This window comes from Panthera tigris, chromosome X (genome assembly GCF_018350195.1).
Source record: "Panthera tigris isolate Pti1 chromosome X, P.tigris_Pti1_mat1.1, whole genome shotgun sequence".
Lineage (NCBI taxonomy): Eukaryota > Metazoa > Chordata > Mammalia > Carnivora > Felidae > Panthera > Panthera tigris.
Window position 1 is genome coordinate 87,484,649 of NC_056677.1, and position 13,538 is coordinate 87,498,186.

The 13,538-nt window shown below is 50.8% G+C and overlaps 1 protein-coding gene across 1 annotated transcript in view; it reads left to right on the plus strand.

Moving 5' to 3' along the window:
* Positions 1–261: 261 nt before the first annotated feature.
* FRMPD3 (FERM and PDZ domain containing 3) overlaps positions 262–13,538 on the plus strand; it is an 85,410-nt gene continuing 72,133 nt past the window's right edge. The window contains 1 exon segment of the mRNA XM_042974946.1: positions 262–409. The gene's annotated coding sequence lies outside the window, so the exon portion shown is untranslated.

Sequence of the window (13,538 nt, forward strand, 5' to 3'; positions counted from 1 at the left end):
GAGAATGGATGTGAAGCCCGGGGACCGGCACCGAGTGCTCGCTGGATTATCCGCACGGCCCCTCCCCGGCTCCCCCGCGGGGGCCCGGCCAGGGGGGACGGGAGGCGGGGGCTCCTCCGCGGCCGACTGTGGGGCGGGCGCGAGGCAGCAGACGCCGTGTTTACCAGCGGCCTCGCTAGTTCGCCACCTCAGCCGCGGCTCTGGGGCCGAGCCAGTCGCCTCCTTCTTTAAGATTCTGGTCACAGCAGGGGCTGGGTTTCTAAGGCAGTCGTGATCTTTCTCTTTCTACAGACACCGCTGTCGCTCCGGTCGGCGCGGGGCACAGCCGGGGGCAGCGCGAAGGGGAGACGGCGACGGGGTTCCCGGGGCCGGGCAGCAGCCCAACCCCGGCCTGGAGAGGGCTCCGACAGTAAGTACGGCGCTCCGAGCGGCCGGGGGTCGGGCTCGCCTGGGAGGAGGCCAGAAAGCGGGGCACCCGGCCGCCGAGGCTGGAGTCTGGGGGATTTGGGAGGTCGGCAGCCGAGTGCCTGCCCCGCGCCCCCCCGCACCCCCGGCCCCCGCCCCCGACCCCTCCGAGTGACTCCGCGCGGTGCGGGCACGGGCCCCTGGGCCTGGGTGCGCGCCCCCTCGGCGCCCGCAGTCGGTGGACGGAGTTGGCGCGTCGGGAGCCGACCTCCGTCCGCCCGGCTGGGAGCCCCGAGCCCCCAAGGAGCCATTCCGGGCGTCGGGCCGCCGCGGGCCCCTTCGCCGCACCGCCTGCGAGGGAACTGGAAGACGAGATGCGCGGGGCTGAGGGTTTGGATGCCGTGGAAAAGTGGCGGCGTGAGCGGGAAGTTTTCCGCTGGAGCGGCGGGGAGCAAGGAGGGAGAGCAGGAGCAGGGAGAGCGGGAAGCCGGGAGGCAGTCGTTGGCGAGGGGAGACAGAGGTGACCCCTCCTGGGGCCCGGGCCCTACCCTCCCCGCCGCCCGCTACGCCCATCCCCCACCCCCTGGGCGAGGAGCCCCAGCTCCCGGGCTTCGAGACGCCTGCACCCCCCCACACACAACCCCCACCCCGGGCCCCAGCTTCCCCAGGGCCCAGCCGCCCTGGCTTGCCTGCCCTGCTGCCCTGGAATGGTCTCAGCGTTCACGCAGCATCGCGGGACTTAGAAACAAGACCACCCTATCAGATGGTGCATTACTTGTAGAAACCTTAGCAAATCGGGAAATGCCGGGGCATACCTGTCACTTTCTTTTCCTGAGCTGTGTAAAATTCAAGGGCGGGGGAGGGAGGGGCGGATGGCTGAGATCACAAAGGTGAGTTCATCCTAAGTCACTTAGTCTCCTGCTCAGAAAAGACCCCCATCTCCCTTCTGCTCCTCTGCCCCCAGTCACTCTCCTTTGCTGAGAGCACTGATGATCACAGTAGGCACATTGCTTTTGTGCCAAGCATTGGGCTAACAAGCTTTTAGGTAGCAGTAAGAGTCTGTGTACAAGAAGAACAGTAGCTGGCACTCACTTGGGGCTTTCTGTGTGCCTAGCACATGTAGTATATTTAATCTTCACAACAAAGCTGCGAGGTAGATCCTCACATTAGCACCATTTTACAGATGAGGAAATTGAAGTGATGGAAACTGAGAGATGGACAAGCCCAAGGTCCCACAGCAGGGGAGAAGCAGAGATGGGATCTCCACCCCCCCCCCCCCGCTGTTAGCCATGAGAAATGTTGTGAGAAATTGGCTTTAATGAAGTTGTAGAATGGTTTGTTTTCCCTACAGAAAAAGCTTGTTTATTCTGTAGATCGGAAGTTAGAGCCCAAGGTCCAAACGGACTTGAACCACCTTCATTACATTCTGTGGAGAAAGGCAAACCCAGTGGGCTGTAACAGGACAGTGGGTCCTGTTAGTAAGTGCCTAAATAGAACAAAGATCATAATCATTGCTAATAGCCATTATCGATGGAGCACTCACTTTGTATATTTAATCTTCACAGAGATACTTTTAAGTAGGTACTATCATGAGCCCCATTTTACAGATGAGGGAACTGAGACTCAGGAGATTGAGTAACCTGTCACAGAATTGGGATTCCAGCCCACACCCCAGGCTGGAGCTAACCTTTGGCAGGTTTGTTCAAGAGGCAGACGTTCCCTCATCACCTACCTGAGCTGGGCCCCTTGAGCTGTGCCCTCCCCAGCCAGTTGCCCAGAGCTCTGCACCGTTGTTCCCTCCTTTCCTCAGCCCCCGTTTGCATGAACAAAGGGATCGTACAAGTTGTAGAAGAAAGGGCTTCCCAGAAAACATGCAGCATTCTGTGTGGATTTGGGTTTTGTTGTTGTACTAAGTGCCATGCCTGCAACATCAAGAAGTTGTTCTGCTTTATAAGTTTTATTAATTAGACAAGTGTCTGGTCTGCTGGCTTGGAGTTGTTAATCCAACATTATGGCTCTATCTGAGTACCTCTGCTAGGAATTATTTTCTGAAAAGTTTTTAGAGCCTTGCTTGCAATGCTGAGCAAAGCCATCTTTCCACCTCCTGGGGAAGGAGAGGGGGCTTGTGTCTTGGCCAGGATTTCAGTAGTAAGAAATACTGCTAACGCTTGAGTAGTCTTATTGCTGTCCTATTGATAGTCAGCCCTCCTACCCCCAGGATGGTCCCCTTGGGGTGAACAGAATGTGGCCGGGTCCCAAGGGGAGGGGCTCTTCTGCTTCACATGTGGCCCTGCGGGGGGACCCCACCACTGGCCCTGGCCCTGGCCCAATAAATAGAGCTGGCTTCAGTGGGCCTTCTTCAGTATGGCCATACTAGGGCATGTGAGCTTTGTGATTTTGGTCTCCATTACTGTGGATGCATCTCAGTGCATCTGCTGGCAAGCTACCGTTCCCTTTTCTTTCTCTGTTGTGAGAGGGGGGCCTTCCATGTGTAGCTTTTGGGCAGTGTGTAGATGTATGGCTGGTAACCCCAGCGCTGGGCTGTGTCTCTAGTCATCAGTGTGGCCTCCCTGAGTGCAGCGCCACATCTCCGAGGCCACGTGAAAGGAGCCAGTAGGTAGCGCAAGTCCTCTGCCCTCATTCCTGCAACCAGAAATTGAAGATTCCCTTCAGTTTTGCCTGAATTTGTTCCATTATTTCTTCTTTTCATTGCAGAGGCTTAAACACCTAGAGGTTTCCCCCGTTCCTATTATTCGTTTGCTGTCACACTTGACATTCCTTTCCTGGAAGGTCCTTCGCCTTGACCATCTGCGGACTCCTATTCACCTTCACCACTCAGCTTAGTTGGGGGGGCGGGGAGGGGCGTCTGCTGGAAGTCATGGGGGTGGTGGGGAATGGGCCCTCCTCCGGAGCTCTCATAACATCCTCTGCTGCCCCTTGTGGTTCCAGGTGACACATGGTTTCATGTTTGTTCACACACCTGCTCCCACCTCAGACCACAGACTCTCTGAAAGGGAGAGATGGGGCCTGTTTTATCTTCATATCGCCAGTACCCAGCACCATGTCTGGCACATAGGAGGTACCTGGTAAATTTTTGTTGCATATATGAATAAATGCATGAATGAATGCATCTAAATTCTGGTGGAGGGAGCCCGTGACTCACGCAAGGGTCTCTGCTATTGTTCCCCTTACAAGCAAGGAGATAGGAGCGAACTAGCATTATTCTACAATCAAGTCCCAGCTCTGCAGATTTTAATCACTGAAAAAAATACAAATACACTGTAATGCCAAAACTTGAATGCTTGGGGAAGGGCTTTTATGGTTAATAGAATGTTCTGGGTAACTGAGGGTTAGGCAAAAAAGCTATACACGCGCGCGCGCGCACACACACACACACACACGCACACACGCACACACGCCTTTTTTCCTTACCCTTCTTGGTTCTTTCTGAAATGCCTGGGTCTGGTTTTCTACCTTAGTCAGTCAAGTCTGGGGTCCATCGTTGAATCTGTGTTGCTGAGGAGAGAGCCTGCAAGTTCTCAGGATCCCCTAGGATTTTGTCTCCCCCAAGTCTGGTTGGAGAGTAGGGTGCGATCTCCTTACCACCCCCACCTCCACCCAGAGACAAGCCCACAAGCCCTTAGAAGTTTGCAAATTTACTGCCCTTCACCTCCAGGAAACAGACAGCACCCCCTCACCAAACAAACAACACAGGTGAGGTGCAGAGTGTTTGCGTGCTAACTCATGCTGTCTGATATAGTTAACTCAGCACTTGCCCTTGCCCTTGGCTTTTATTCTTAGGTAGAGAGTCCACCAACCTCCCTCTCCCTTTTCTGATTCCATGAGAGCTTCCTTTTCTTTTTTTAATGTTTATTTATTTTTGAGAGAGAAAGAGAGAGAGAGAGAGAGAGAGAGAACACACACACACACACACACACACACACGGGGGAGGGGCAGAGAGAGAGGGGGACAGAGGATCCGACTGCTGACAGCAGTGAGCCTGATGCAGGGCTCAAACTCATGAACTGTGAGATCACGACCCAAGCCAAAGTCAGATGCTCAACTGACTGAGCCACCCAGGTGCCCCAGGATCTTCCTTTTCTTTAGGAAAGACCTTATAATTTGTTCTTCTCTCTCAGCAGAAAGATGCAATCAGGCAGGAGAGAAGGGGTCTCAGCCTGAAGCTGTATTTGGCATCTCTGGACACCTCCAGAGAGGGTGATATGATTTTATCAGTCCTCTGCTCACATAACCTCTTTTGTGGAGTTGCTCTTGGCCTGATTTCTGCACTGCCCCCACCTGGGTACTCCTGGATGGACATCTTGAAGATAGAGCACAGGGAGGAAGCCGAGGATTGCTCCTGTCTTCTCCCTCACCAAAGGTCAGCCTGGTGCCTGCTGGGCATGGTGCCTGAGCTTCAGGTTCCACCTGCATCGTGTCAGGCAAGGAGGGGGCAGATGGGCATCTCGGCAAAGCCATGGGATAGATATGCCTTTCTCTCTCCAGGAATGTCTAGACTGGCCTGCCCATCTCCTCATAAGCTCCCCAAGGGGCCACTGGGGAGAAGACCTCTTGCCCCAGCAGAACCAGACATGAGAGAGAGGAAGAGGGAGAGTAAACCTCTCAACTTCCCGCTTCCTAGCTAACCTCTCCTGGCACCCCCTCCCTCACTCAGGCTGTTATCTCCGTGCCCCTGCCATAACCCCCCTGCTCCCTTCTGTCTCCAGGCCTGCTCTCAGTGCCCTCCCTCTGGACTGGCCCAAATATGGCCCCTCCTCTAGAAAACCTTCCCCTGCTGCTTCTGGAAGTCAGCAGAGGGTGGACAAGGGTGAAGTAAATAACTTCCAAGGTCCCTGCCAACTCTGAGATTCGGCTGTTTGACCAGAGTCAAGAGCTGGGGGCATCCTAAGATGGTGGCCCAGGCTGTCAATGCCTGACAGCCTCACGGATAGGAGGGAGACTGCACAGCCAGCCAGCCGAGTAGGCCCTTGTTTGGCTTCAGGAGGCTTTGCTGGGAGCCCTGTATAGCCAGAGCCTGCCAGGCAGCCCCCAGAGGGGTGCTATTTGAGCCCTGGATCTTTGGCTGCTAAAGGCAGCTACTTGTTGGGATGTTTCCAGCAGCTCCTGCCCACACCTGCTCCCCCTATCCAGCCTCCAAGCCTTGTTTACAGTTCAGTCCTTGGCAGACTAGAGGCTAGGATCCAAGAGGAGAGAGAGATCTGGGTGGCCAGGGACCCTCTCCTGGCTTAGCATTCTGTGCCAGAGCACTGAAACCCAGCCTGGCCTCCGAGAGATGTGTTCATTGAGGGGAAGAATTCAGGCCTGCTGCTCCCTTCCATGCCAACTCCACTTTTCCCATTATGACCATTCCCTCCCAGCTTAAGGAATTCTCTCCCCTCCCTATTTTCTCCTCTTGATCTCATTCTCTTTCCCAAGAAGAATACAGCCTCTGGTGGCTGGGGGATCAACCCAGGTCAGGATGGCACCCCAGGTGTCTTCCTCAGGCTGTTTCAGATGTGCCCTTGCTCACCACGTCCCTATCTGTGAAATGGGGAGGGCCATCGTGGTGTCAGTATGGCATAACCACAGTGCCCCTTCCCAAAGAGCTTGACCACCCCAAGTCCCATATCAGAAGGCTCTGATTGGCATGTGACCCTTTTGCAGCTGCAGGAGACTGAAGGCAGAGCTGGGAGTGGCCCAAGGGCATTTAGAGAGCAGGTGAGGCATTGGAGTGGCCCCCAAAGAGCTAATATAAGTTGGTGGAGTTGGTGGCCATGGGTTCTCTGTTGGCCTCATCTTCCTCAAGCCTGTCCTTTGTCCTTCACTGTCTCTGAGGCCCTCCTCTTGTCTCACATCTCTACTTCTGTGTTTTTCTCTGCCTCTTGTCATGCCCCCACCCCAGCTCTGTCTGGCCCCCTTTCCCACTCAGCTATCTTCCCCTCCATTCCTCTCTCTCTCCCCCTCTGGCTTGATCTCTGCCTCTGCCTCCCTCGAGAAATACTTGGTGTGGTACATGGAAGGTGGGATCAGGGGTGCCCAGGGCTCTCTGGAGTGATGTGACCCCTCCTTTAAGCTTCCGTGAATATTTTCTTGCTCCTGTTCACCCTCCCTGCCTCTGCCAGTGACAAGTGAGCAGGGGCTAAAATACAAGGATCTCCTTGCTAACTCCCACAGCTCAGTGGCAGCAGCTTCAGACCTTGTGACCCACAGTGCCATATGGCATCAGCCTCACATCTGGTACAGTCCTCACATCTGTCACTGGGCTAGCAGCCCCAGAAGGAAGGGTTTATGAGGGTATCTAGGCCCATTAGACAACATGTCTGAGTCTATTGGATGTGTAGCCCCTGAGGGGAGAAGTAAGGAGGAGCAGGGGGGTGGCTTCCCAGAGGGTCCTCTGCAGCATCTGCTCAGAGGCATCATCTGAGCATTGGTCTTTTGTGAGGTGACTCCAGGCTTCCAGGTATTTGTGGAAGGACAGATAGCCTCTGGCTCTCTACCTTCCCCCTGTGACCTGCTAGAACAGGTGACAGGTGTTCTCCATCCCAGCCCACTGGGGAACAGCAACTGTTTGGACAACCAGAAAATGAATCCAGACACAAGCAGGTTTTCTAGAAGATGCCTCTTCAGGCTCAGCTGAGGAGGAAGTTGCAGGGCCATGAAGAACTGGATGGTAATAGGGAGGCAGCCCTCAGAAAATAACCAGATCTGGGGTGCCTGGGTGGTTCAGTTGGTTAAGCATCTGACTTCGGCTCAGGTCATGATCTCAAGGCTCATGAGTTCGAGCCCCAGGTCGGGCTCCTCACTGGCAGCACTGAGCTCGGTTGGGATTCTCTCTCTGTCTCTCTGTCTCTCTCTGTCTCTGTCTCTGTCACTCTCTCTCTCTCTCTCTGCACCTCCCCATTTCTGCTCTCTCTCAAATAAACTTTAAAAAAAAAAAAAACCGGATCTTCTACCCAGTAGGAGACTGCTAGGAGTGGGAAGGGCTATCCAAAGCCATCCTGTCCGACCTCCAGGCCCCTGGCTGTTCTGAAAGAATTATTTGCCCTTTAAAGAAACATTCTTTTCCTGAGAAGGAATAAATGTTAGATTTCTCACCCTCATACCCCTAAAAGGACTGGAGCCATGCCAGCTTCCATTTCTTCTTAGATCGTAGCTCTCCTATACTTTTCCATTCACTCCATTTGCTCCCCACCTTTGTATTTGGCCAGAGATGTTGAGGGGTTTCTCCCACCAGCCAGACTCCCCATCCAGAAACCTGTCTTTCACAGGCTGAGACAGAACCAGTAGGCATTTGATAATGAATTGCATGGAGTGGCCTAGGGATCATAATTTGTATGCCTCAGAATCACTCCTACCCAGGCATCCATCAATCCATTTAGAAAATATTTATTAATCACCTGCAATGTGCCAGGTACCATACTAGGTGGTAGAAATGCCATGTTGAACAAAAGAGACACAGTCAATACTCTTATGGAGTTTCTAGACAAATAACCACATAAATGAATATATATCGTGATGAGACTCCTGAGGGAAATAAACAGGCTGTAGTGATGGGGATGACCAAGGCAGAGTTCTCAGGGAAGGCTTCTGGCCTCTGTGAGGAGGCGATACTTAAGTGGGGACCTGAAGGGTGAAAGATCAACCATGTGGAGAATGGGAAAAGAATTTTCCAGGTGAAAAAGGAATGCCAAGTGGGAGGGCCTTGAGGTGGCAGAGAACTTGATGTGTTCAGAAATGGAAAAAAACACCAGTGGGGCCAGATTGTACCAGGCAAGAGTAAGAATAGCTTAAGAAGGGTTTGGCAAGGAGGACAGGAGGAGATCACACAGGGTCTCTCGCAGGCCATGAAGGAAGAATTTGGATGGTATTCACTTGTAGTGGGAGACATGTGCAGGGTTTTGAGCAGGAGGAGAGCAGCAGGATCTGATTTGGACTTTGCATTATCTATAGAGACCAGACTGAAGTGGAGGCAACTGTGGCCTCAGGGAGACCAGGACGGAGGTGTCTGCAGCAATCCAGGGGACGGATGATAGTCACTTGAACAGGGTGATAGCCGTGGAGATGGAGAGTGTTGGTCAGATTGAGAAGGAACAGCGACCAAGACTTACCAAGGGATTTGCTGTTGGGGGTGGGAGGGGGAGTGGTGATGGAAAGGGAGGGACAGGACTCAAGAATGACTCCAAGGTTTCTGGCTCGAGTTATTAAAGAGATGATGGTGCCATGTACTGAGATGGGGAAAGCTGAGAGAGGCCTAGACTGGGTGGGGGGGGCTGCAGGAAGGGGAGTCAAGAGTTCAGTTTTGGACATGTTAAGTTTGAGAACTCTGTGAGACATAAAAGCAGAGATGACAGAACAGATCATTGGAATATAAGAATTTGGGAGCTCACAGAAGAGGTGTGAGTAGAATACAAATTTGGGATTGTGTGCATACAGGTTGTATTTAAAGCCAGGGGACTGAGGAGGGGCGCCTGTGTGGCTCAGTCAGTTAAGCATCTGACTTCGGCTCAGGTCATGATCTCGCAGTTCATGAGTTCAGGCCCCACATTGGGCTCTGTGCTGACAGCTTGGAGCCTGGAGCCTGCTTCAGATTCTGTGTCTCCCTCTCTCTCTGCCCCTCTACTGCTTGTTCTCTCTCTCTCTCTCTCTCTCTCAAAAAAAAAATAAAGATTAAAAAAAATTTTTTAAAAGCCAGGGGACTGAGGAGACCACCTGGAAAGAGAGCAGAGAAGGGAAGGCCTGAGACTGAGTTGGGAAGAATGGCAATATCTAGTGATTCAGTAGCGGAGGAAAAGCCCACCAAAGAGACGAAGAAAAAAAAGTGGGCAGAGAGGTTGTTGGAGACTCAGGAGACCATCACAGAAGTCAAGAGACAGTACTTCAAGGGAATGGCCAACTCTGTCCAAAGCCAATGAGAGGTTGAGTAAGATAAAAACTGAGAGTTGACCTTGAAGGCCATTGATGACCCTAACAAGAGCAACTCTATGGAGTGATGGATGTGGAAGCCAGATTATAATGGATTGAGGAGCAAGGGGAAGATGTCAAAGTGGAGACAATATGTGTGGAAAACTCTTGAGCAGTTTTTCTGTGATAGGGAGCAGGACAAAGGGACAGTGTAAGAGGACTGTGGCATGGAGGGAGGTGGTTTCAGTTTTTTCTCTTAAGGATGGGCTATTTCCATCAGCATGCTAGCATGATTCTAGAGAGGCGGAGAGATTGATGAGTTACGGAAGAGATTGAATGACCAAAGGAGCAAAATCCTTGAGAAGATGAGAGGGGATGGTACCAGAGCATAAATGAAGAGATGTGCCATTAGTAGAAGAAAAGAAACATACTCCATTTTAATTGGAGGAGAAAAGGAATAAGGGGTACAACTGTAGGCGGGGTGGAGTATAGACTCGGTGACGGTAAGATGAGGGATGGAGCTCTCACTTGATGGTTTGTGTTTCCTCAATCACATACGGACAAGGTCATCAGCTGAGGCATGTTGGGACCAATGGAGAGATGCAGAAGATTGAGCAAAGAGGAGGAATTATGAAATAATCACTTTAGAGAGTGAGAAAGTGGTGGCCAGACAGTACTGTGGGCCCACACCAGGTTTGAGACCGTGAATATAAAGTGAAAGCCTTGGACTCCACCATGTGTTTTTTTCTCCAACTGCCTTCAGGTACTTGGATGCAGGCACAGAGAATGCATATGGTTGAGGTCATTGAGGAATGAGGTTTTGCATGGCAAGAATAGTGAAAGACAAGGAAATAAGGGAGTTAAAGGCAGGTGCAAGAGAATGGTCATAATGGTAAACCAGGAGCTCTAATTTGGACATGAAGGGAAACAAAGATAAGAGGGAGCTTCAAGGACAGTAAGAAAGTAAATATGGGAGGGGTGCCTGGGTGGCTTAGTCAGTTAAGCTCAGGTCATGATCTCGAGGGTTCATGGATTCAAGCAGCGCGTCAGGCTCCGTGCTGACAGTACAGAGCTGGCTTGGGATTCTCTGTCTCCCTCTCTCTCTGCCCCTCCCCGATTCTTGCTGTCTCTGTCTCTCTCAAAATAAAGAAACTTAAGGGGAAAAAAAAAGAAAGTAAATAGGAGAAAGGTTTCAGGAAAGCGTCTCTGAGGAGGTGACATTTAAGCTGAGACCTGAATGGAACACAAAGAATGGAAGAAGAGATTTCTAGGAAAAGGGAATCCCAAGTGGGAAGTGAACAAGTGATCATGACGCTTCTAGTTATTTCTGCAGTGGGAGTCCCGTGGGAGGTAAACAGCCAGGATAAATGGGATAGGAGCAAATGGCAGGTTGGCGAGGGAGACTGGGGAGGTGGTGCAGTATCTGATGACCACCCAAAGTCTAGGTGTGACGATAGAGCGAGGAACCGAGTGAAGTGGGGGAAGCAGTTGCTGAAGGCCTCCCCATAGCCATGTGTATGTTCAATTCACTAACAATGATATCAAGAGTATGCAGTGGGCACAGCCATTTGGATTGTGGTTATCAAAAAAGAAAAACAGAAAATACTAACAAGTGTTGACAGGGATGTGGGGAAATCAGATTTTGCATTGTGGTTAAGAACGTAAAATGGTGCAAAGCACCTGGGTGGCTCAGGCATCTGACTCTTGATCTTGGCTCAGGTCATGATTTCATGGTTTGTGAGTTCGAGCCCCATGTTGGGCTGTGCACTGGCAGCTTGGAGCCTGCTTGGGATTCTCTCCTCCCCTGCTTTCTCTCTCTCTCTCTCTCTCTCTCTCTCTCTCTCTCTCTCTCTCTCTCTCTGTGTGTGTGTGTGTGTGTGTGTGCGTGTCTTCAAAAATAAACATTAAAAAATCTTTTAAAAAACAATGTAAAATGGTGCAGTCACTGTAGAAAATGATAGAGCAATTCCTTTAAAAAAATTCAACATAGAATTACCATATGACCCAGCAATTCCACTTGTAGGTATATACCCAAAAGACAGGAAGGCAAGGACTCAAACAGATAACTATGCACTCATGCTCACTGGCAGCTTTATTCATAATAGCCAAAAGGTGGAAACAACCCAACTGTCCATTGACACATAAATAAGATGTACCACACACATACACATGGAGTATTATTTAAACTTTAAAAGGAAGAGAATTCCAACCCATGCTCTCATACAGATGAATTTTGAAGACATTATGCTAGGTGAGATAAGCCAATTAGAAAGGGCCAAATGTTGTAGGAGTCCACTTACATGGCTTCCTAAAACAGGCAAATCCATAGATACGGAAAGTAAAATGGTAGTTGCTAGGTTCTGACGGGGAGAGGGGAATGGGGAGTTGGTGTTTACTGGGTCCAGAGTTTCACTCTGGCATGATGAGAAAGTTCTGGAGATAGATGGTGGGGATGGTTGCACAACAATGTGATAAAATTGATGCCACTGAACTGTATGCTTAAAAATGATTAAAATGGTCAATTTCATGTATATCTTACCACAATAAAATAAGAATTGGAGTAGATGGGAAGATCACACGTGACCAGGAACCGAAGTCCTCAGTGAATGTGGGGGGACTATGCGGGAAGTTGTAGATAGCAATGGCGGGGCAGAAAAGGTGGTAGGGGTGGGTGGCAGGCGTGTTCCTCAAAGGAGCAGGATTTTTTGCAAAAGGAAAGAGGAGTAGTGGCTCAAAGGTGACATTGGCAAGCACGGAGGACACCTACCCCACATGCAGGTCTTGAAGGTCTTGAGTTTTGAGCATGAAAAAAAAAAAAACCCAGCTTCCATTTGAGAGGGCTGGTGGGCAAGTGATGTCCTCAAGGAATAAATCAGACCTTCATTGGGAGAGGAGGTGAAGGGTACTTTCAGAGAAGAAATTGACAACATCGGAGAATTTGCTGTGCTCCAGAGGGCAAAATGGAAGGGTTGGAAGGGAGAAGAGTGGCATTAGTGTACAAATAGACCACTGTGGGGAGGAGAGTCTGGGTTCTGAGGGGTTACCAGAGGTGAGTGGACATCTTTCTGGTGATGACCGAAATTAACAGGCACGTGGGGCCTTATGAGCTGAGTCTCCTGTAGGGGAGGGTGGACTCAGAGGTGTATGGGAAGTCAGTTCTGAGGCCTGGGTCTCCACAATGTGTCCCCTCTGATGAGGTGACTCAAGGGAGGCTGCTTTGACAAGACAGCATAGGGATGCATCTCCATTTACTTGCATAGAAGCAGTCTGCTGAAGCCTCCCACCCTGTCTCCTCGTTGCCTGCTGGGCATCTGCTCAGTCCACAGGTTCTTGGCAGAAATGGTGTAGGAGGGGCACCTGGGTGGGTCAGTAGGTTGAGCTGACTGTTGATTTCGGCTCAGGTCATGAACTCAAGGTTCATGGGTTTGAGCCCCCGTGTCAAATCCCACATCCCTGTTTGGGATTCTCTCTCTCCCTGTCTCTCTGGCCCTTACCCACATGCATGTGCATGCTCTCTCTCTCTCTCAAAATAAATAAATAAACTTAAAAAAAAGAAAAGAAAAGAAACGATGTAGGAAGATTAGCCCTGGAGTCCCACAGACGTGGGTTAACATTGTGGTCCCACCACAGTGTGTACAGGTATATGTACCGGAACAAGTTGCTTAATCTCTCCTCCTAAATCTCAGTTTCCTTGTCTGTAAAGTGGCAGTAATACTGCCTCCTTAGAGGTTGTTGGACAGTGCCTGGTGCATAGTGAGTCCTCAGTAAATGGCGGCTGTTGTTTTCTGCACTGTCCGCTCTTTCTTCGTGTTCCTCGCCTTAGTCCCAGATGTCTCGCGTACTCAGGCTGTCCTTCTGCTGACCAAACTCTTCAGTAGGGCTAAGTAGTGCCTAATCTATCCAGATCTTTCTCTCCTTTTCCCTAATGCAACCTTACTTGTCTTACTTCATATCCATTTAGAGCCTTCCCTATTTTCTTCTGGGATAAATTGGATTCAGCCAGTGAGTCCTTTGTTGGCATGACTTTATGTGTTCAAGAAAGCATTTGTATTCTAACTGGGGCCTTCAATGCCATAACCCAATGGAATAAAAGCACCTCAGTCCTCCCTCCTGATTGTGGCCTTCCCATTGTCTGAGAATAGTGATCTTTAAGATCCTTGTTTCTCCAAGTGTGGTCTGTGGACCGACAGCATGGGCACCACCCTGGAATTTGCTAGAATCTCAGACCCTAC